Source organism: Plecotus auritus, assembly GCF_963455305.1.
Source record: "Plecotus auritus genome assembly, chromosome: 9".
Taxonomy (NCBI): Eukaryota; Metazoa; Chordata; class Mammalia; order Chiroptera; family Vespertilionidae; genus Plecotus; species Plecotus auritus.
Window position 1 is genome coordinate 62,968,303 of NC_137783.1, and position 25,025 is coordinate 62,993,327.

A 25,025-nucleotide genomic window follows, 5' to 3' on the forward strand; every position below is an offset into this window, starting at 1 on the left:
CAGCCACATACACACACACAGCCACACACACAGCTACACACATACACACACAGCTACACACACAGGGACACACAGCCACAAACACACACACACAACTACACACACACAGCTGCATACATATACACACAGCTACACACACAGGGACACACAGCCATACACACACAGTCATACACAGGGACTCAGGGACACACAGCCACACACACAGCGACACACATACACACACAGCTACGTACACAGGGACACACACACACAGCCACATACCCACACAGCTACACGGGCACACACAGCCACACACACACATAGTCACACACAGGGACACACAGCCACACACACACACAGTCACACACAGGGACACGCAGCCACACACACACAATCACACACAGGGACACACACAGCCACACACACACACAGTCACACACAGGGACACACACAGCCACACACACATAGTTACAGCATCATACATATCCACACACACATACATCCACACACATGCATATACAGTCACACACAGAGTCACACACAGCCACACACACACACACACAGACACACACAGCCACACACACACAATCACACACAGGGACACACACAGCCACACACACACACAGTCACACACACAGAGTCACACACATCCACACACACATACATCCACACACATGCATACACAGTCATACACAGTCACACACATCCACACACATGCATACACAGTCACATATGTGCACACAATCACACATGTGCACTCACATGCACACACCCAGTCACACAGTCACATGCATGTGCACATAGTCACATGCATGTGTGCACAGGCACACAGAGTCACACATGTGCACACACAGTCACACATGTGTGCACTCACAGTCACACACTTTCTGTGCACTTGAGAGAAAGATGTCTCTACCAAGGACAGTTGCGGGGTGGGGAAGCGTGGTGCACGCTCAGCAGGACGAGGCAGAGCTGGCAGAGCCTCCCGCCTGGCTCCTGGCACTGGCTGAGGGCAGTGCGGGGCAGCAAGGGTCCTTCGATGGGTGCTGAGAATCTAGGTGAGGGGACTCAGCTGTGCTCCCTGGGGACCTGGCCGGAGGACGGCGTGTGTGGTGAGGGTGTGAGTCTGGTGGCACTGAGGAGCAGCCCTCAGGCACAGCGTGGGCAGGGACTGTCCCAAGGGAGGCTGAGGGTCAGTGTGCTATGGAGCAGGACTTTCCACCCATCTGTGATGGAAGGTTAGGGCATGGTTGGTCGTAAAGATGACAGAAGGCTCAGTAACTGGTTGAGAGGCAGTGGTGACCCACGTGGTTTGAAGACATTGACGCTCAAAGGCTTGTTTGTGGCATCACAGAAGGTGGACGTCGACGGTGTGACACCAGTGGGCCAGGTGTGCCCTGGAATGTCCAGGGTGTCGGGATGCCTGAGCTGTGAGGCTGGTGGAGGGCTGGGGCTGGGTGGTCCCACGGCCTGGGCCAGGAACTGCCTGGGTTGGGCTCCCACCTGGTCAGGGAACCCGGGCTGGGCCCTCAGTCACGTGTGAAAGGCCCCTGCTGCGTGCAGCTGCCTGCGGAAGTGACATCCGTGCCTGCAGGTCCTTGCCAGCATGCCTCGGTGCACCGCACGGTGATGACAGGCAGGCTGTGTGTGGGCTCCTGGGCTGCCAACCCCCTCAGTTCAGCTAACCCCAGGGTCCCCACAGTGGGTGGGAGTGTTGGCTGTGGGACCTTTGCCCCATCTCTGCAGCTGATGGGGGTCATGCTGGCCACTCCGGGGGCCTGAAAGGGGAGGCAGCACCCTCCACTTCCTGCTTCAGGTGCCTGGGCCTCTGGTTGCCACAGCAACGCTCCTCCAACACCCTGAGCTGGAACTGCTCAGTGTAAGGAGCCTCTGAGCAGGGAGCGGGATGTGACTGAGCTGGGAGAGAAGCTGATTTTCAAGTGGGCTTTATTCTAAAATACATCCTTTGTCATTTTAAAATCTGCCCTTAATAACTGCATATCCCAGTTGTTATCTGTCTGCCTGGCAGCTTAATGCTGCTAAGGAGAAGTTATCTGGAAAGCAGGAGTGGGTTTATCCTAGCAAATGTTTGTGATTCAGACTGGATTTCATTGGAGCAAGGCCCGGTGGTTTCAGGATGGAGCGAGGAGAGGGCCTGGGGCAGAGCATGTCCCGGCTAAAAGTCATCATTTAAAGCAGGCTGAGCCCGGCCGGCGTGGCTCAGTGGTTGATGTGTCGACCTATGAACCAGCAGGTCATGGTTTGATTCCTGGTCAGGGCACATGCCCGGGTTACAGGCTCAATCCCTAATGTGGGGAGTGCAGGAGGCAGCCAATCCATGATTCTCTCTCATTATTGATGTTTCTATCTCCCTCTTCCTTCCTCTCTGAGATCAACAAAAATATATTTATAAATAAGTACATACATACATAAAGGCAGGCTGAGCTGGGCTTCTTGTGAGAGGTGGGGCTGTGAGGCATAGGCTGGGAAATTGGGGTGGCATACAAATAAAGTGGGGTGGGTAGCAGATTTGAGGGTAGGATTAGGGTTCTGAGGCACAGAAAGGCATGCAAAGTTCAGTCCGTCTGAGGAGGCGGGGCCACTCCAAGGAGCCCCTCTGGGCACCTCCTGTGGTACTGGGGAGCTGCTGGGGGAGCCAGCTGCACAGATGGCAGGTGCTGTCACGTGGGATCTGGGTTGGGTCCTGCAAAGATGACATAGTATATCTTACTGTGTGTATGTATTCTAATGTGTTATTTATGTATCATCTGTCTGTGTCTGTCAGTCTACCTTTCGATCTACTATCTATCTATGTATCTACTATCTATCTATCTATTTGCTAATTTAAAAATAACTACAGCAAATAAACATAGACACAAAAACCCAAGACACCAAGTAGTTTCTTTAAGATTTAAACCAAGAGTGCTCATTTAAATTGGGAGAAAAGGGATGTTTTCTCAAAGTAAATATTCTGGAGGTGAGTCTCAGGGAGGGTCACCCAGATGTTTTAGATTCAGTGGCACCGAGAGAGGGTGCTTACTCAGCCTTGGGGAGGACGGAGGGTGTCCACTCCCTTCCCCACAGGGCTGGACCGGTTCATTCAGTTCTCCGGGAAGAGTTCTCCTCCACGGGAATGCTGGGCGGCCCCGGGCCTTTGCCCCCCTGGCAGTGAACTCTGGGCAGCACATTCCTGATCTGTGTCTGCTTGGAGCTGTCAGCAGGATGGTCACCCAGCAGCGCTGGGCAGGGGCAGGCGTGGCTCCTGGGTCGCGGCCCACATTTGCCCTGGCACAGGCTGTTCCTGCTGGGCTTTCATTCCCATCAGCTTCCTCTTTGTTCAGATGGAAATCTCCAGAGGGGCTTCCCATGGCCTTGGCCCTGCAGGTGTCCTTTGCTTATGACATGGTGAGCTGGGCCGCGTCAGTGGGGGGCCCCTCTGGGAAAGTCCCGAAGGCGGGCATGGGGAGCTGTGTAGGACAGGACGAGGGGAACTGAGCGGGGCCGCAGCACCCCCTGTGGGCCGAGGTGCCTCACAGCTCTGTGGTCTCACTGTGGGGACCTCTGCGTGGCTCCTGGCTCGGCCCTGACACTCTGTAGCCACTTCACTTCTCTGGGCGTCATTTTCTCGGATGGAAGGTGGAGCTGCCAGGGCTCCTGGTTGGACAGTGGGCTCTGGGCAGTGGCCCTGCGGCAGGACTGGCAATGGGCACTCTCCTTGCAGCTGGGCCAATAGCTGGGCAGATGGGACTTCCTCTGAGCCCTCTAGCCCAGACCCCACAGGAGCAGTGAGACCAGGCAGGCCTGGGACAGGGCCAGGCCTCAGGCCAAGGCGGGAGGGCTCTGTGCCTGGGCAGTGCCCAGCTGCGAACATATGTCAGCTCCTTCTCACAACTGAGGACCCAGAAAGGCCTGGCTTCACCTTCGACGAGGCTTCATTTGGAGGCTCCTTTGATGCTGTCGATGGGAGGAGGCAACTTGGTCGTCTTTTCCCATGAGCGTGACTTGCCTGGAGTCCCCCCAGCAGCACAGCCTGCTCTTCTGGCAGGTTGCCCAGGGCGTCTGCCCTCCGTGTCCTGATGCTGCTGGCATGGGAGACTCGCTCCCTCTTCCCGCTCACACGGGTCCCTGGTATGTGCAATCTGGGCAAGAGGGCCAACTTCTTGAGGCCCTTTGAACCTTATTCCCTCAGCAGGGGGTGGGTGTAGGCGGCCGCAGGCAGGCCTGTGGGGCAAAGGGCACCCTGACGAGAGAATAGGCTGTTTGCTGCTGCTTTCCATGGAAGAGAATGGCGTTGGGACCAGGAGACTGGAAAAGGCATTTGTTCAGTGGTTTTCAAGCTTCTGTCTAGTCCTAGGAAGTCTGTCCCAGCAGAAGCTTCCTGAACCACATATATTCCCTAGCGCAGAGGCAGGCTCGGCGCAGGTGCAGGTGCAGGTGGGTCCCGAGCTCCCTGCACAGCAGCCAGCCCTGGTCTCCGGGTGCTGAGTAGCGCCGGCTGGGAAACCGCGGCCCTGAGGCTGCAGAGACTTGACTATGTAGTGGCTGAGCTGGCTGGAAGGAAGAGGTGGGGGGACCCTCCTTGAACTCCCTCATGCTCCTCTGCCCACTTTCCACTCCCTCCCCACGTCCCACCAGGGACTGGAGGCTTCCCTCTCCTTTACTGGCTTAAGGCCCTCCTGTTTCCTCTGTGGGTTTGATCCTCATACAGGCTGGCTTTGCTGGGAATCAAAGGCTCCCCTGGTGCCATGTCCGCAGGAGGCCGCGTGCTGCTGCTAATTGAGAGGGATGATTGCTCATCATGCAACGATCGCCAGGCCGGGGACCCCAGCCCTCCAGCTCAGAGTGCTCCCGTCATCACCATTCTTGCCCAGGTCTACTACCCTGCTTTACAGTGTCCCACGTTCCCAGGGCTCAGGAGCTCTGAGGGCGAGGCCAGGTGGAAGAGGCACCGGCCCGCAGGCAGGATGCTCTCAGTAATGGAGTCGGAGTCGGAGCACCTCTCAGAGCGCAGGGGGACTCCCAGCAGCTGGCGTCGGGACTGGAGCCTGCAGTGGCTGAGGCCTGCAGGGGTGCGTTGGGGTGGGAGGGTCCAGCCGAGAACTGAGCGGAGTCTCTGTTCAGCTGCTCTATAGACTCCCGGCTGTGCGCAGTGCATTGCAGACTTCAGCCCATCACGGATTAGCATCCTTGCAGCATATTTCCCCAGAAAATGTTACCCTTCCCAACTCTTGTGCAGAACGGCTTTTAACAGAGTCGAGACCCAAAACAAACCCTGCTGCTTCCCCCAAGGAAAGGGACTGGGGAAAGATACAATTAAGTACTATTTCATTTTAAATCGCACTTGTCATTTTTTGAGATAGTGCCAATATATGCTCATTTGGGGTAGATTGTTTAGAAAATGCAGATAAATGAAAAGAAGAATAAAGAAGTTAGCTTTAATTTCTGAACCGAGGAAGAAATACTATTAGCATTTCTGGTGCATTTTATTTTCCCTCCTCTATGCATGCAGGTAGATGGTGATAGGTCTGTTTCTCAAATTGCTATTTATTGCACATACATTTGTAGCCTGACTTTCCTACTTAACGCTATATTGGGAGTATTTCCACATTTCTTTAATCTTTTCACTATGATTTTTAATGGGAACATGTTACTCAACTTACACTTGTTTTATCTTCCTATATGATGACTGTTTAGGCATTTCCACCATATTATTATAGAACTAGAGGCCCGGTGCATGAATTTGTGCACAAGTAGGATCCCGTGGGGGGTTGGGGGGGAGCCAGGACCCGATTGGCCCTCCAGGCGGGCGGTGGGATGCCCTTGCTGGCCTGGGATCTGGATCCGTCCCACAGACGGTCCCACCAGTTGTCAGGAGCCACCTGGCAGCCACTTTTTTTTTTTGACACTTGAACTGTTTATTCCATAATCAGAAATGGATCTACATTACCACAGAGGATGAAACCCCACTGTAAATAGACTGAAAGCGGAGAATAGGTAATTTCACACAGTGTACCAGTTATCAACCCAGATGGTACACAGGTGCAATCACACATGAATGAGGGAAATCTAATAGGCCGAGGGGCTCAAGAAGAATGTCACCCCCATGGTAACTAAATCCAAATGTTCTAGAAACCAACCCCAGGCCGGCCACAGGCCTCACATCACAGGACGGCCCCAACGTGCACCGGTGCTGGGCTCTGTGGTGGCTGCGTATATGCTTGTGTAGTTGTCTGTGGGCCAACTGCTCTCTTCCTTCTCACTTACGGCGAGCAGCATGTGAGGGCAGAGCGTGCTGGCGTGGAACTCAGAGGGCTGCCCGGAGCTGAGGGGAGTGGCCGGGCCCACACGGTGAGAGGTGGACACAGAGGACGCTATCTCACCCAATTGTGGGGCGGGCTGGCCGGCCTTCATCTGCCTGACCCCACCCAGGGAGGGACTGAGCAGGGTGTCCGCCTCTCCATTCTCCATCCTTCCATCTGTGACACCTGTCACCCTGGCCAGGCCTCCCCCAAAGTGAGTTCAGCTCAATCCCTGAATGTAAAAGGGCACGGGGCGGGGGGCGGGGAGGACCTCCACTCCAGTGCCCCCTGATTCCCAGCAACAGGACCTGGTCGACAGGACCTGGTCTCAGGATGGTGGCCACAGCTGCAGAACACAGATCTGTTTCAAGAAAAGATGGGAATGCAGACTTTCGTATGAGCCCCTGTTCCAAAAGGTGGCAGTTTATTCACATTGTGGCAAAGACACCTTCAAGAGTAACATAGTGGGTAAAGTCAGGGCCAAACCAGGCCATTTCCTCATCCAATCTCTCTGAGGCGTGTGGACAGAACCCAGTCTCAGCTCTTCGCAGGACCCTTCTGGGTTTTTTTTAAGCCTAAAGGACAGTAGTCTGTCTCCATTCTTGTTCTTCGGGATTTTTTCATCGTCGGATAAAAGGATATGTACATTGGGGCAATCCTCTCGAGATACAGTATTCCAGTTGCACCCATGTGAGGACAACAGTGCCCCTCAGAGGGAGGGAGCCGACAGACGGGGAGCAGGGAATTCTGAAAACCAAAGCGATTGCAGAGATGCTAGGCCTTTCCTTCACGTGTCTGACACCCCTCCTCAGGCGGCCTGCAGGCCGGGCATCTGCTGGACCTTTACCACTTGATGTCCTGGCAGGCTGCCCTGGGCCCTGCTAGGCGGTGTGCAGGACCGCCTGGCCCCGGGGGGAGTTGCCCCCCCGACCCCAGCCACTCCTGGTACAGCTCCTGCACATGAACGCTGGTCTCCGGGGGCCACACCGGGATGGCGGCGTAGATGCTTTCCATCTGCCGCAGCAGTGCCCTGTTCACACGCCATTCTCGCCTGGGCCTGGCACCTGCCGCTTAGGCATCCCTGGTGCAGGCCAGGACCTCCACGAAGTGGCAGGGGAACTGGCCCTCTACAGCTTCAGGACCACTTCTGGATGTTCTGAAAGCCGTAAGCAGCCTCACAGCGTAGCAGAATCTCTCCGTCCCTTCCTGGCAGTCTTTGTTCCTCAGGGTGCAGTAGGTGAGCACCCCAGGTCCTCGTTGAACAGCTCCTTGGTCACGTGCCTGAAGATGTGCGCCAGGTACCCGTCGGAGCTGGCACCCTCGTGGAGCCTCACCTCCTCCTCCGTCACATCTCCAGAGTGTCCATGGCGGCGTCCTTTGAGGCGAGGTCACTTTGCTCCATTATCTGGACAATTTCACCTGAGGGTAACACGCAGTCAGCACCCTGGGAACTATGCAAAGCTGTGGGAACATCTTCTCAAAGGGCCTCCAGTGTCTTGTCACAACACGGGGCCACAATGACGTGGAAAATCTTGTCTGGGGACAGGTTCTGCCGTCTGGCGAAGTAATCCTTCACCAGAGAGCCCACGATCTGCTGGGGAAACTTGGCCATGCAGAGGTGGGGGTGATGGGGTGACCCAGCACACACTCTGCATATCCGTCCCAGCCGGGGCAGGCAGAGGTCAGCATGGGTAGCCGGGGCTCTTCCTCACGGTGCTGGCAGTCCCGACGCACAGATTCCTTCTTACTCTCCAGGATGCTGAAGTCCGCAGCTATCTTCATGTCAAAGACAGTGCGCCCCAAGGCTTTTGAGGAACCTGTAGAGCCTTCTGGATGCATCAGTGACACTGAGGCTGAATTTAGCAGCAAAATAAGGCAGAGACTGAGGACACACGGACACTGCCAGCACCTTGTGCTGTGAGGTATCACATTTCTTATTAAGGTTCAGAACACGGAAGAAGTCCTTGGCGTTCTGCTGAGAAACTTGGACTCCTTCCTCTGCGGTCACACAACTGTCACACACCAGGCAGTCACTCAGAAATATCTTGGCATCAGCCACCTTATGGAATTCTCCCTTCTCTCCGTTCTCCTGAGCCGGACTCCGGACGTTGACTGCGCATTCTCTTGGTCATCGGTTTTTGTTTTTTTACTACATTCCTTCCGTGTGCAGTGCTCACACTTCATCTGGAGCAGGGTGGGCGGGGGCCAGCTCGAGTGACCTGGAGGAAGCAGGGGGACAGCAGTCACCGCTGGTCGCTCCTGGCACTGCCGGGGGTATCCTTTCTTCCTTGTGGAGCGTCTAGGGAGGGGAAGCGGCCGCAATGCCCGAGGCTGAGTTCCAAGATGCCGGCAGTGCTGTTGGGATCGTGCCGGAGGCGCTGGTCCATTGGTGCCTGGCCTGTCTTCTGGAGATTGAACCTGCAGGACTACTAAGGAAGCCAGTCCCCAGTTCGGCCCCGCCTCCGCCACCAATTGATTGGAGTCTGAGGGCCGGGAGGAGGGACCAAGAGGCCTGCGTTACAGCTGCTTACCAGTCCTGGTGCCACACACTCTGGTTCCCTGTTAACCATCCCCTGATCAATCAGAGCCTGAGGGCCGGGGGTGGGGGGGTGGAGAGGGCTGGACTGAGAGGTGCTCAATGCTCCTTATGGTGACCGGTTTTCCTGGTTGTCACAGACACTGGCTTTTTATAGATGTAGATATAGATAGTGTTGTAGTGAATACCCAGAACATACACAATGTTATTACATCTGTATTTATTTCCTTGTATTGTAAAGACCTGAAATTGCCAAACCAATGATAATAATTCTTAAGACTCTTTCTGTACTTGATACATATTTTCAAATTGATTATAGAAAGATTTAATAATTTTCACATCCACCAGTAGTATATGGAAGTTTGTTTTATTCGATGCTCAAAAAGTTGAGTGATATACACTGAGTGGCCAGATTATTATGATCTCTGAACGCATAATAACCTGGCCACTCAGGATGTGTGTGTGTGTGTGTGTGTGTGTGTGTGTGTGTGTGTATTTTAGAGGCCTGGTGCATGAATTCGTGCATAGTTGGGGTCCAGCCAGCATGGGCAGTTGGCCGGCCTGCCTGCTGGTTGAACTCCTGGTCGAAGGGACAATTTGCATATTAACCTTTTATTATATAGAATATACACTGAGTGGCCAGATTATTATGCGTTCAGAGATCATAATAATCTGGCCACTCAGTGTATATTCAACATTTTGCTAATTTGGTAGCTGTATGAAAAATAATGTTGCTAAATTTGCATTTCTTATGGGATTATATGTTTAAAAATATAATCATTGGTCATTTGAAGTTCATATTTTATAACTTATACCTCAGGTCCTTTGCTCTTTTATATCGGGGATGAAATTTTTCTTACCAACTCATAACACCTTTGTGTCAAATATTTTGTACTCATAGATTGTTTGCCTTTGAATTAAGAAAATATTTTCATATACAGACATTTAGAAATTTGTGTATGTATTCCTTAGAAAGTCATTCCTCACTTGCAAAGTAAATACTCTTCACCCACTCTTTCTTCCAGTAGGATTTTTTTTTTTTTGGTTTGATTTTATTTCAGTGAAATCTGCCATCCACTTGAGTTGATTTGGGATAAATTGTGGTGTGATGACCTAGCTTTTACATTTTTCAGTAATGTTTCCTACTACCATTTGTCCAGAATCCTGCCTTTCCCCATTGATTTGAATGTCACTTTTTTCCTATTTTCTACTAATTTTTACTTATCTCCTCATTGGTTAAAAAAAATTCTTACTCTTTTCTCTACATTTTTCCCTCTCAACTTAAATTTAATTTATCTTTGCACATTGTGAGACTGAACTTGTCTGCAAGTAACAGAATGCTCGTCTTGAGTGGGTTAAATAATGCGGAAAACTCAACATCTCACACAAAAAGCGGCCTGCCGCTCTGGTGGCTCCGGGTCGGCCAGTGCAGAGGTTCAGGGCCCAGGGCCAAGGCTCTGTCTCTGTCTCGTCTTCTTACTCGTCTTCTCAGGGCACTGTCTGCGCTGGCTCAGCTTCACGTGGCTGTAGCAGTTCACCTGCTGTGCCCGGAAAGAGCAGCATGTGGAAGAAAGGGTGATTCCTCTCTGTATCTCCTTTTTAAAATCGGGCCACTGTCCCAGGAGTTGACCCTGGCTTCTCGTTTTCGTGGAATGGCCATTGCTTTGCTATCATTGCAGTTGGCTTTGAGGTTTCCCCCAGCTGCCTGCGCGGCAGGGCCCTGGCGTTTGTGACACCTGGCGTGCTCCCATCCTAACATGCACGGACAGAGCCTTTGACAGTCGGACAGAATTTAACGTGACATTACCGGCTCGTGGTTGGTCTTGGGGCTATTACTTTGATATCTTGGAAACTTTCGTTCCTGATTTTTACATTTCCTTGAGTCATTTTAGTAATCTACAGAAAAGCTGGCAATATGATTGGCCCTTTCAAATTCATTGTTAATCTACATATGTTGTTAGTAAATAATGAAAAAAATCTCTCTTTTCATCCCTACTATTGTGCACTTGTGTTGGCTCCCTTTATTTCTCCTTAGACTTCACAGATTTTTTTTTATTGATTGATAAAAGCTAGGTCTAATTGGTTTAATCAGTTCTGTTGTGTATTACTTTAATTAATGGATTATTTTCCTTCCTGTATCCGTACTGCCTAGTTATTGTTCATTTTAAACCTTTTATGTTAATTTTAAAATGTATTCCATGAGATGTTAAATAATTTATTTTTATTCTTTCTAATTTTGGAATGCTATTTTATTTTGGAGAGACTTGTGGCTTAATCCTAGTAGTTTTTCTAATATAATTTGAAGTGTAACACTCATACCCAAAAGAGCCTAAATCGTGAGTAAATCACAAGAATATCTTTTCCAGAAAGTGATCACATCCCTGCTGTCAGCAGCATGGAGCACAGCGCCCGGTCTCTCTGGCGCTCCCTCCAGTCATTACACTCACAGGAGCCACCTGGACTCTAGGGCACTCTGCTACCCCTCTGTCTGCCTCCTGTGCTCAGCTCCTCTATGAGGTTCACCGTGGACATCGCAAGTACCTTCAGCTCACTCATTCTCACTGCGATTTAGAGTCGTTTTCATCATTATCCACGGAGGGTGAGGGCAAGAGATCCGGAGATGCTTGCCTGCTCTTGGGAGGTGGTGTGTTACAGTTCCTAGGAGGAGGCTGCCTGCCCCACCACACGGGCCCCATCACACTGGGCTCACCACACAGGGCCTACCACACACAGCCCATCGCACAGGACCCATCGCACAGGGCCCATCGCACACGGCCCATCACCCAGGGCCCATCACCCAGGGCCTACCACACAGGGCCCATCGCACAGGGCCCATCACCCAAGGCCCATCGCATAGGGCCCATCACCCAGGGCCTACCACACAGGGCCTATCACCCAGGGCCTATCACCCAGGGCCCACCACACAGGGCCCATCACACAGGCCCCATCACACAGGCCCCACCTACCAGGGCTCAACACACAGGGCCCATCATACATGCCCCATCACACAGGCCCCACCACACAGGGCCCATCACACAGGGCCCACCACACAGGGCTTAACACACAGGCCCCATCATACATGCCCCATCACACAGACCCCATCACACAGAGCCCATCATACATGCCCCACCACACAGGACCTATCACACATGTCCCATCACATAGGGCCCATCACACAGGGCCCATCACACAGGGCCCATCACACAGGGCCTATCATACAGGCCCCATCACACAGGGCCCATCACACACACCCCATCACACAGGCCCCATCACACACACCCCACCACACAGAGCCCATCACACAGGCCCCATCACACAGGGCCCATCACACAGGCCCCACCACACAGGGCTTAACACACAGGCCCCATCATACATGCCCCATCACACAGACCCCATCACACAGAGCCCATCATACATGCCCCACCACACAGGACCTATCACACATGTCCCATCACATAGGGCCCATCACACAGGGCCCATCACACAGGGCCCATCACACAGGGCCCATCATACAGGCCCCATCACACAGGGCCCATCACACACACCCCATCACACAGGCCCCATCACACACACCCCACCACACAGAGCCCATCACACAGGCCCCATCACACAGGGCCCATCACACAGGCCCCATCACACACACCCCACCACACAGAGCCCATCACACAGGCCCCATCACATAGGCCCCATCACACAGGGCCCACCCCAAGGGCCCACCCCTTTGGCCCACCCCACGGGCCTACCACACAGAGCCCACTGCACAGGGCCCATCACACAGGGCCCACCACACAGGGCCCACCACACAGGGCCCATCACACAGGGCCCTCCACGCAGGCCCCACTGGAAAGCATGGGACCATAGGAGGCAGAGGGAACAGGGGGAAATGTGCGCAGGATAGTATCTTATATTTTATTCTAAATGTTTCTTGTTTTATATGTCACATCGTTTGCATTACATCTGGGATTTATCTTCATTACATATGGGATTGATCTCTGGGTGTGGTATGAGTGTGGAGGCGAGATATGAAAAAAATACAGATGGCCATTGACCCAATGCCATCACTGAAAGAACCCACACAGCTCGGATCCCACCGCTCTGCATGCTGCCTTGCTCCCAAGCCAGGCCACTGTACATGTGGGGCAGCCTCTGGGCAGGCGCTGCCATTCCCTTTGGCCATTCAGCTCCGTGAGCACCAACGTGATGCTGGTGGAGTGATCGGTTTCACACTCGCTCTTGATCTCCAGGTGGAAGTCCTCTAGCTCTTTCCTTTTCTTGAAGATGGACTTAGCGATTCTTAGCCCTTTGCATTTTCTTATACATTTCAACATTAAATTTTATTTTCCACAAAAAACCTGAGAATTTGAGATTTCATGGACGCCAGTTCAGCTTAGGAAGTGTTAACATCTTACCGACACTGAGTGATCTGATTCATGAGCATAGGGTACACCTCAGTTTATTTAGGTCTTCGTTGGTTTCTCAGGAAAATTTTGTTGCTTTCTCTGTAGAGATCTTGAATAACTTTTGTTTGATTTTCTCCAGATATTGATGTTTATGATGATATTATATGTAGAATATATTCCAATTTATTTTCTACTTATTTTTTATGTACATATAGAAATTAATTGATTTTGTATGTTAAACCTGTTCCTCTTGAACTAACCATATTTGTTGATTTATTCTAATAGTTTACCTGTAGAGTCTTTAAAATTTTCTATATGCACAATCCCATCATCTATGAAAAATAAGTTTTATTTTTCTTTCCTATTTTTATGCTCTTATTTATTTTTCTTTCCTTTTACAGTACTTAGTGTCTTTAATTCAAGTTTAATTGATGTAGTAATGTGAGTTGCAGTGATGTGAGCATCCTTGATCTCAGAGGATGGCTTTTGATAATGCACAATTTTATCTTATGTTTACTATATTTTTTTGGTTGGTGTTCCTTTCTCATATTGAGAAAATTTATTTAATTCCTAACAATTACTAACAATTTTGTCAAGAATTCATATTATATTCTGTCAAAAGCTCATTTACATCTGTTGTATAATTTATATTCTCACTTTTTTTTGTTAAAGTGGTAAATCACATTGATATTTTTTCTTTTTGATGCTGTTCATTCCTTTTTTTACATGAATACTATACCTGTCTTATTATTATTTTATACTATGTGTCAATATTTGGAAATGTTGGTGCCTTCTAATTTCTCTTCCTTTTCTGAATTTTTTAAAATTAAACTTTTATTTTGAGGTGAATGTGGATTTATATTCAATTGTAGTGAATAGTATAGAGAGGTCCTGAGATCCGGTACACCTGTTGTTAAGTTTCTCCCAGGGATAACATCTTGTTACGCTGCAGTACAACAACAAAACCAGGGTAGTGACATTGCTACAATCCATGCATCTGATTCAGTTTCAGATTTCCTCCATTAGCTGGACTCCTGTGTGTGTGTGTGTGTGTGTGTGTGTGTGTGTGTGTGCGCGCATGCTCTGGGCATAAGTTACACAACACCTGTGCAACTTATCCTGTCTGCTGGCATCAACATTTTACTATTTAAAATGTCATGTGAACCTTTTTTACCTCCTTCTCATTGTCTTGAGTATCAGATGTTGTGATAATTTCTATTAAAATCATCAAATGTGACTTATAACAATGAGGACAGTCTACTATATATACTCATATTTCTGCTCTTTCTTACTTTCGATGGTCTAAGAATGCTTTTATCATTTCATTTTCTGCCTAATAAGCTTCCTTTAGCCCATCTTTAAGGATTGGCCTGCTAGCCACAAATTGTTTTCATTTTCCTTCATCTGATAATGTCTTTATTTCCTCTTCATTCCTGAAGGATAGCTTTGCCAGATACAGGGTTTATTGTTGAGAGCTCGTTTCTCTGGCACTGGAAAAGTGTTGTGCCATTTTCTACTGACCTCCACGGTTTCAGTTTAGCAATCCACGGGCCCTTAAATCAATTTTCTTCTGGATAATTTCTATCTGGGTGCTTCCAAGAATTGTTTTTTCATCTTTAGTTTTCAGTAATGTTATTATAATGTCTTGATGTGTATTTCTTTGTATTTATCCTGCTTGAGGCTCCGATATTCTTTTTAAATACGTTTTTATTGATTTTAGAGACAGAGAGGAAGGGAGAGGGAGAGACAGAAACGTCAATGTGAGAGCAAAGCATCCATCAGCTGCCTCCTGCCGACCCCCTTCCAGGGATTGAGCCGTAACCCAGGCATGTGCTCTGACAGGGAATCAAACTGGCAACACTTCGGTGTACTGGAGGACGCCCAACCAACCAGCTAAGCCACGCCGGCCTGGACTTATATTATTTTTTGAGTCAGTTTTTTAGTTGTGATTTTTTAAAGAATTTGCTCATTAAATTGTCAAATATAATGGCACAACATATATTATCCTTTTTATTCTGGATTTTTAAAATTTATTGATTTTAGAGAGAGAGGAAGAAAGAGAGGATTTGTTGTTCCACTTATTTATGCATTCATCGCTTACTTCATGTGTGTGCCCTGACCAGGGATGGAACCTGCAAACATGACTTACCAGGCAACATGCTAACCAGCTGAGCTACCCAGCCAGAGTCAGATTCTTGATTTTAGATATTAGCATTTTGTCTTTTTATTCTTTGAAAAAAGCAAATTTTGACTTGTTTATTACTTTTTATGTTTAAAAATTTTTTATTGATGTATGTTCTCTTATTTTCTAATTTATTTCACTATAACCTGCTATTTTTTAATGGCTTCTTGATATGCATGGTTAGGTAATTTATGTTTTGTTTCTCTTCTTTTCATTTATAGCTGTGAATGTCCTTCTTAGTATTGTTTTAGCTACAAACCACACATTTTGACATATTATTATCAACATTATCTGGCTCAAACATTATTTGATTTCCTTTTAATTTTTTTTGACCCATGGTTTTATTTAGAAGAATATTACTTATTTTCCAAGTGGATGAGATTTTCTAGCCATCTTAATGAGTGGTTTCTGACCTATTTCCATCATGATCAGAGAACTTAAGAATGACCTTTGCTCTTTGCAAGTCGGGGTCTTCCTTTATGACCATCCTGTGGTCTGCACGGGCAAGTATTTCCTGAGTTTTTGAAAAGACTGTGTGCTCTCTCTTATCAACTCCTATTGAGACTGTGGATTTGTCTGTTTCTCCTTTTATTTTGGTTTAGTTTTGAGTGATAGGTTTGAAGCTGTTATTGGGGATCTACAGATTTAGAATTTGATGTTTTGTTTGTGGACTGATCTTTTATCATATGTGTACTAATATTTCTTGCCATAAAATCTCTTCATTTTATAATATAGCTGGCATTACTTATTATGCATAATGTTTATTGGTCAATCATTTCTATTATTTTATTTCTAAACATTTTCCTCACATGGAAAAGATGTTTCATTTAAGCAGCATGTAATTGTTCATTTTATTTTAACAGTTGACATTCAATATTATTTTGTACTAGAGGTCCGGTGCATGAAATTTGTGCGGGGTCGGGGGGTCCCCTCAGCTCAACCTGCACCCTCTCCAATCTGGGACCCCTTGGGCGATATCCGACAGCTGGTTTAGGGCCGATCCCCAGGATCAGGCCTAAACTGGCAGTCAGAAATCCCTCTCACAATCTGGGACTGCTAGCTCCTAATCGCTCACCTGCTTGCTTGCCTGGTCGCCCCTAACTGCCCCCCCGCCCCATGCCGGCCTGATTGCCCCTCACTGACTCTGTGTGCCGGCCTGATTGCCCCTAACTGCCCCCCCGCCGGCCTGGTTACTCCTAATTGCCCTCCCCTCACCAGCCTGGTCACCCCTTACTGCCCCCCCTGCCAGCCTGGTTGCCCCCAACTGCTCCCTTCTGCTGGCCTGGTTGCCCTTCATGGCCCCCCTGCCAGCCTACTATTCAGTCATTTGGTCGTCCCTTACTAACCCCCCTGCTGGCCTGGTCATAGGCAGCCATCTTGTGAGGGCATGACAGTTAATTTGCATATTACCTCTTTATTATATAGGATTAGTTTCAGATGTACAGCATGGTGGTTAGACAATTATAGAACTTACTAAGTGATCCCTCCAATATTTCTAGTGCCCACCTGGTACCATACACAGTTATTAGAATACTAGAGGCCTGGTGCATGAAATTCATGCACAGGTAGGGTCCATAGGCCTGGCCAGCGATCAGGGCTGATTGGGGCCTTCCAGCTGCTGGCTTGGCCTTCCATTGTTTTGTGCTGCCCCCTGGTGGTCAGTGCATGTCATAGCGAGTGATTGAACTCCTAGTCTCCCAGTCAAACTCCGGAGGGGACACTGCATATTAGCCTTTTATTTTTATAGACTAGAGGCCCGGTGCACGAAATCTGTGCATGGTGGGGGTCCCTCAGCTTGGCCTGCACCCTCTCCAATCCAGAACCCCTTGGGGGATGTCTGACTGCCGGTTTAGGCCCCATCCAGTTGGACATTACTTTCGCCATCCGGGATCGCTGGCTCCTAACCACTCACCTGTCTGCCTGCCTGATCGCCCCTAACCACTCTACCTGCCTGCTTAATCGCCCCCTAACTGGTCCCCTGCCAGCCTGGTCACCCCCTAATTGCCCCCCTGCCAGTCTGATCCCCCCCTAACTGTCCGGAAGGAAGTTGGACGTCTGGAAGATGTCCAATCGACCCGGTCTAATTAGCATATTACCCTTTTATTAGTATAGATTGCTGACTATATTCCCTATGATGTAGTTTACCTCCCCATGACTATTCTGTTACTACCAATTTGTACTTCTTAATCCCTTCACCTTTTTCACACAACCCCCTACCACCACCCCTTGCACCCTCTAATTATTGATTTTTTAAATTTACTCTGACAATTCTAGACTCTTGGTTGGGGTTTTTGTCTATTTACATTCAAAGTAACAGCTAATTTACTTGGGCTTATGGTCATCATTTTCCTATTTGTTTTCTGTTTGATCCGTATGCATCATATTGTTTTTATCTTCTTTCTTGCCTTAATGTAAATTATTTTAAACATTTTATTTTCTCTCTCATAACTGTGAATCTACATATATTTTTAGTAACCACCAGTTATTACTATTTGGTTTATACAATCAGTGTTGGATTATACACATACACGTGTTCCCTCCTCTTCTGTATCTGGAAGAGGTTATATAAAGTAGGTATTATTCTTCCTGAAATGTTTGGTAGATTTCACCAATGAAACCTTTTGTTCCTGAAGTTTTCTTTTTTGAAAGATTTTTTTTAGCTACAAATTAAATATCTTTAATAGATAATGGGGTATCTTATCAATTTCTTCATGAGTGGATTATGATAGTTCCTATCTTTCAAGGAACTGATTGTTTTAATCTAAGTTATTCAATTTTTGAGCATATAATTATTTATAGTGTTTTTTTATTATTTTTTAAAGTCTGTGGTGATGTCCCATTTTCATTTAAGATTTTGGTAATTTCTGCCATTTCTTGGTCAATCTGGCAAGAGATGCAGTCTCTGAGCTCTTCAGGTGCCAGCATTGGTTCATCGCTTTCTCTATTGCTTTTCTCTTTCCAAATTTGATGACAGCTTGCTTCTCTTATCTTTATTTTCCCCTCCTTTGTTTGTTTTGGGTTTAATTTGCTCTTTTTTCTCTAATTACTTAAATTGGAAATTTAAGTTACTTGTTTTACATCTTTATTCTCTATGTAATACTAGAGACCCAGTGCAAGAAAATTCATGCACTGTGGGGGTCCCTCAGCTTGGCCTGTGCCCTCTTGCAGTCCGGGACCACTTGGGGGATGTCTACCTGCCGGCTTAGGTCCACTCCTCGGGGTATAGGGCCTAAGCTGGCCATCAGACATCCCTCTGGCAGCCTGGGAGCCCTCAGGGGATGTCCACCTGTCAGCTTAGGCCCGCTCCCTGCAGGGAGCGGGCCTAAGCCGCAGTCGGACATCCTTAGTGCTGCCGAGAAGGTCAGAGAGGCTCCCACCTCCGCTGCTGTGCTCGCAGCTGTCAAACTGGCTTGTGGCTGAGCAGCACTCCCCGGGTGGGAGTGCACTGACCACCAGGGGGCAGTTCCTGCATTGAGCGTCTGCCCCCTGGTGGTCAGTGCACGTCATAGCGACCCTTCGTTTCACCCTTAGTGTCAATTTTCATATTACCCTTTTATTATATAGGACTAGAAGCCCAGTACATGAAAATTCATGCACTGGGGCGGGGGAGTCTCTCAGCCTGGCCTGCCCCTCTCACAGTCTGGGAGCCCTCAGGGGTGGGAGGTGACCTGGTGACAGGGGAAGGCGACACCCCCATCACACCTCTGCTGCTGCCACTGCCTGCAGCACAAGCCTCGGCCGGCCCTGGTTACCTGAGCCTCAGGCGGCCCTGGGCAGCTGAGCAGCCACCATCCAAGGCTTGCCTGCACCTTGGGCCGGCCCTGGGTGGCTGGGTAGCTGATAGCCGAGGCTTGCCTGCACCTCAGGCCGGCCCTGGGCGGTTGGGGGGCTGAGGGGACTGGGTGACTTTGGAGGCAGGTGTGTGGAATGGCTGGACCCTCCAGGGGGTGGACCGAGCCGTGCCACACACCTGCTGCCCCAGTGGGGCTGAGGGGACTGGGCGCCACCATGTTGTGGCTGTGGGCGCCACCATCTTTGAGGGCGTGACAGTCAATTAGCATATTCCCTCCTTATTGGCTCTGTGGGTACTTCCATCTTTGTGAGGGTGTGATGGTCAATTAACATATTCCCTCTTTATTAGATAGGATAAGCATTTGGTTCTACAAAGCAGTGCACTCTGCTTTGGCCCATTCCGCCGAGTTTAGTAAGTTGAATTATTTTCATCCTATCTGGCATTGATGTCTGAATTGTGACTTTCACAGGCAGCTATTAGTAGGGCATTGATTTTTGCCCATTCTGTCAATATCTGTCATTTCATCGAAGTGTGTAGACAGTGGTTGCCAACCGGTGGTCTGTGGACCACTGGTGGTCTGTGAGGTCCGAAAGGTTGTGGACCACTGGTCTAGACCATAACTATTTGAGCTAATTATTGATAGTAAGCCTGTAATTAGTTATTTATTCTATTTGTTCTCTTTTCATCTTGGTACTCTATGCCTGCTTTTTAGCCTTCTTTTGGATTATTTGAATATTTTTAAAGACCTATTTTATTTTATTTTAGGGTTTATCTTTTTGGAACAATATTTAAAGTCTTATTTAGGATACTAGAGGCCCGGTGCACGAAATTTGTGCATGGGGTGTGTGTCCCTCAGCCCCGCCTGCACGCTCTCCAACCTGGGACCCCTTGAGGGATGTCTGATTGCCCATTTAGGCCTGATCCCAGTAGGATCAGGCGTAAACAGGAAGTCGGATATCCCTCTCACAATCCAGGACTGCTGGCTCCCAACTGCTCGCCTGCCTGCCTTCCTGATTGCCCCTAACCGCTTTTGCCTGCCAGCTTGATCACCCCCTAACCACTCCCCTGCCAGCCTGATTGATGCCTAACTGCTCCCCTGCCAGCCTGTTTGCCCCTAACTGCCCTCCCATGCAGGCCTGGTCACCCCTAACTGCCCTCCCCTGCAGGCCTGGTCCCCCCCAACTGCTCTCCCCTACAGGCCTGGGTCCCCCCCAACTGCCCTTCCCTGCAGGCCCGGTCACCTCCAACTTTCCTCCTCTACTGGCCTGGTCACCCCTAACTGCCCTCCCCTGCAGGCCTGGTCCCTCCCAACTGCCCTCCCCTGCTGGCCATCTTGTGGTGGCCATCTTGTGTCCACATGGGGGCAGCCATCTTTGACCACATGGGGGCAGCATCTTGTGTGTTGGAGTGATGGTCAATCTGCATATTACTCTTTTATTAGATAGGATAGAGGCCTGGTGCATGGGTGGGGGCCGGCTGGTTTTCCCTGAAGGGTGTCCCAGATCAGGGTGGGGGTTCCCTTGGGGCATGGGGCGGCCTGGGAGAGTGGCCTGTGGTGGTTTGCAGGCCAGTCACAGCCCCCGGCGACCCAAGCAGAGGCCCTGGGATATGGGATTTATTTATCTTCTATAATTGAAACGTTGTAGCCTTGAGTGGAGGAAGCTTGGCTTCCTCCATTGCTGGGGGCAACTCAAGCCTCCTGCTCTCTCCAGCTCCGTGGCTGCCGCCATTTTTGTTGGGATTTATTTATCTTCTATAATGGAAACTTTGTAGTCTTGAGTGCAGGCCTAGGCCGGCCAGGGTGTGCTGAAAGCTTGGCTTCCTCCATTACCGGGGAAACCCAAGCCTCCTGCTCATTCCGTGGCCGCAGCCATCTTGGTTGGGTTAATTTGCATACTAGCTCCTGATTGGCTGGTGGGCGTGGCTTGTGGGTGCCACGGAGGTATGGTCAATTTGCATATTACTCTTTTACTAGATAGGATATTGCTCTGTATCTATCTATATGTTTATATCTCTATCTATCACAGTTTACTTAGATTTAATATTGTATTACTTTATATAACATGTAGAAACTTATAACATAAATCTCCCTCTTTATCCTTGTTATTTTGTGTTATAAGTGTCATATATATCTGCATATACTGGAAACCCTGCAACAAAATAGAATGACTTTTTATTTAAAAAGTCATACACATTTAAAAGTGTATTGACGTTGTATTCTGTGACCTTGTTAAATTCATGTATTAGACATAGCTTTTTCCTGGATTTCTTTGGATTGTCTATCTGCTTGACAAAAAAGTTGGTCAACTTCCTTCCTTTCTTCCTTTCTTCCTTTCTCCCTCCTTCCCTCCCTCCCTCCCTCCTCCCTTCTTCCCTCCCTCCCTCCCTCTCCTACTTCATTTCTTCCCATTTTTCTCTGTGCACTTTTTCCGTTTGTACCTCTAATAAGATGTTGAAAAGATGTGGTAGAGCTTATATCTTGTTTTATCCCAGTCTTAGGTAAGAATATTCAGACTTTACAGCTAAGGAAGATGGAAAATGAAGGTTTTGAACATGCTCTTTATTCACTTCCTGCTTTGTTGAGACTTTTATCAAATATAAAAGCAGTTTTTATTGATATTTTTAATAATGATTTTTTAGCATCACTGATTTTTCTTTCAATTTTAGATATTTCACCTTTTTAGTATTTTCTTAATTCTACCTGCTTTGTGTTAAATTCTCTTCTTTTTAGCCCCTTAATCAAAACCTTGGGTTGGTAATTTTATACCTCTTTGTTGAGCTTTTAGTATAAGTAAATGCATCTATTATAACTATTTTTTATTAAGGTGTTGCTTTCATCTGTTAATGTGGTGAATTATATTGATTGCACTTTTAAGTTATCCCCTTAGGTCATGGTATTCTATCCTTTTTATATATTGGTAGGTTGAATTTACTATAATGAAGAATATTGATCTATAATCTTGCAACGCGTTAGTTTTAGATTGAGGACAAGCCTGGCCATGTAAAATGAACTGGGAAATAGCCTTTTTTTGTCTGAAACTGCTGCTGTTTCTTCCTTGCATAGTTGTTTGAGGAAAGCCATTGAGAGACCCACTGTCTTCCTTGTGGGAAGCTTTCAAATTATGAATTGAATTTCTTTAGTAGTTACAGGTCTATTATAATTCCAGTTTCTTCTAGTGTCAGTTTTGGTCATTTGAATCTCAAAGTATTTTTTTCCATTTCATTTCATTTTTCAAATTAATTGGCATATTTTCACTTATAATAGTCCGTTAATTACCATTTCCATGTCTATAGAATCCATAGTAATGTTCCTTCTTTCTCTCCTGTACCAGTAATTTATGTTTTTCTGTTTTCTCCCTTTCTTCAGTTTAAATAGGGTTTTATCAGTTTTTAGTGATATATTTAATAATACATTTTGGCATCACTGATTTTTCAATTTCAGTATTTCATCTTTTTAGTATTTTCTTAATTCTACCTGCTTTGTGGTAGTATGTAGTTTTTGTTCAGTTAAGATATTTTTACCAGAATATGTCTAGATTTATTTAGAATAATTTTCCTTAGAGCATTTTAATTCCCTTTGATTAACAGTTGTTTGTTGTGTCTACTTTGCTTCTGCTTACGTGTCTGTGGGCCTGCAATTTTATGCAGCATTTCCCAAGTGCCTCCTGCAATTCTGCCCTGGCACCCTCTCTGTCTTCTCCATGCCTTCCCCTGGCCTGGCCACTGCGTCCTGTCCCCCCTGGGCACTGCATCCTGACCTCCAGGCCACTGCATCCTGACCCCAGGCCACTGCATCCTGCCCCCTGGCCACTGCATCCTGTCCCCCCTGGCCACTGCATCCTGCCACCCCTGGTCACTGTATCCTGTTCCCCTCCAGTCACTGTGTCCTGCCCGCCCACCCATCACTGCATCCTGGCTCCCCCCAGTCACTGCATTCTGCCACCCCTGGTCATTGTGTCCTGTTCCCCCTCCCCCAGTCACTGCATCCAGCCACCCCTGGTCACTGCATCTGGTCCCCCTGGTCACTGCATCCTGACAACCCTGGCGCTGCCAGGAAGAGAAGGTGCTGCTGGGACAGAAGGGGAATCTCACAGTCAGCCTCTCTTCTTTGTCCTGGTGTGGACTTGGCTGTGACAGTTGGGAGTTTGGTTTGATTGCGACCCTCCTTCCTCATCTCACTCATCCTCTTTCAAGCTCAGCTTATCTTCCTTTCTCTCCCTGTGACTTCCTGGCCTCCCACTTCCTTTCTTTAGTTCTTTGTGATGGTTTCATAAGGAAACGCCTGAGAATGAGGCTGCAGACCTGCTTGCTTCATCGGCCGGCGGCCGCCCCACCTGCAGTCACTCCCCTCACTAGGCGAGTGGGCAGGTGTCCTCTGAGTGTCTCAACCACAAGTGCCCACTCCCAGGTGTGAACGTGGCCTCACCTGCCCCTTTCTTCTCAACTCTTGCTGGATGGTTCTCTGGAAATTGTTTTTCCTGAATGGATTTAGAGCATTTTTTGAAAATATGTTTCAGGCAACAGTATTTCTTCCAATGTGTGTAATGTTAAGTGACAAAGTTCCGTGCATTCAAATGCATCAGGAATGCCGAGGGAACAAGCCAGGAATGGGGAGGGCTCCTGAGTGGCAGCTCTCCCAGGTGTGGCTGGTGAGGCGCCATCTGTGGAGCCTTCGGGAGACCTTTGCCGTGCAGGCACTCTGGGGAGATGCGGGTACCTGTCAGTCTGGATGCGCAGGGCAGGGAGCACCAGGGAGTGGTGGGTGCTGTCCACGTTGGCATGGACCCTGGGCTCCAGAGCTGCAGGGGTCGAGTGGGGGTTCAGAAACGCATAACTGGTCCTAACTCTTACCTCTCAATCCACATCCCAAACCTCATATTCAGTGGAAATTCCCCAACATGTACATTGAAAGGCCTGCCAGCCTGTCTTCATTTTCCTCTCTGATTTTTTCTAATTTCTTTGTCCTCATACATCTTTTAGTTAGAAGTTGCGGGGATCGCTATCTTCCACTTTAAACTAGATTTCTGTGGACAGGGAGCGGCTGGTGGACCATCCACAGAGTTTGCGGCCTCTCTCTGAGCAGGAGTGTCCCGGCGCCGCGTGCGGCTCCAATGTGAGGTGCATGGCCCCAGGACACGGCTGCTGTCGCTTGCAGCAGGCAGGGCTGGGGCTGGGCTCTGGCTCAGCTGCCGCCCAGCGAGGCTGCCCAGCGGACACACTGGCTGCACCTTGGGCCCTTGTTTAGAATAAAGCTCTGAACTTGCCGCTCACTCCCCATTGAAGGAGGATCAAAGGAAACAACACGTCTGTGGGTTCCCTGGGAGCCCTCAGCTGTCAATGGTTCGGACACTGGGTTATAATCCGGTGGAGCTGGGGTGGAGTGAGCTTCCTGGGTGGGAATTGCTTCTTTCCTTCACGGAGACCCATTTCCTCAAATGTTTGGGTGTGATGTCACTGCTTCCCTGAGGAGGGGTTAGGGGCCTCCTTACTGACAATGACATCATTGTGAGCACAGGAGCGCACTGAAGCCACACACTGCTCCCTAGGGCCCTGCTGGCCCGCCCAAACGCGGGTCGGCGGGGGGGGGGTCGGGGAGGGGAATTAGCTGTTTGCTTTGTCCTGTGACATTGTAAACCCTGGACATGATTAGTGACTGCTCCTATTGAGTAGCTAAGATGATGGGTGACAGCGTTGATATTTAAATGGTGAGGGCGGGCTCCTAGGGGCTGGCAGTGACCTGCAGGGGAGCTGCAGGCTCACCTGGATGGCAGTGGGATGGAGACAGCTGTCCTGTGTTCCCCTGGTTCCCAGCAGAGCACACCAGGTGCTTCGGAGG

The 25,025-nt window shown here is 48.8% G+C and overlaps 1 protein-coding gene and 1 pseudogene across 5 annotated transcripts in view; one reads left to right on the plus strand and one right to left on the minus strand.

The window, feature by feature from the left end:
• GRID1 (glutamate ionotropic receptor delta type subunit 1) overlaps positions 1-25,025 on the plus strand; it is a 661,002-nt gene that overhangs the window by 469,838 nt on the left and 166,139 nt on the right. The window lies entirely within an intron of this gene.
• LOC308234423 (nuclear prelamin A recognition factor-like) lies at positions 7,160-8,462 on the minus strand (annotated as a pseudogene). Its single transcript has one exon. The product of its transcript is annotated as a nuclear prelamin A recognition factor-like (transcript).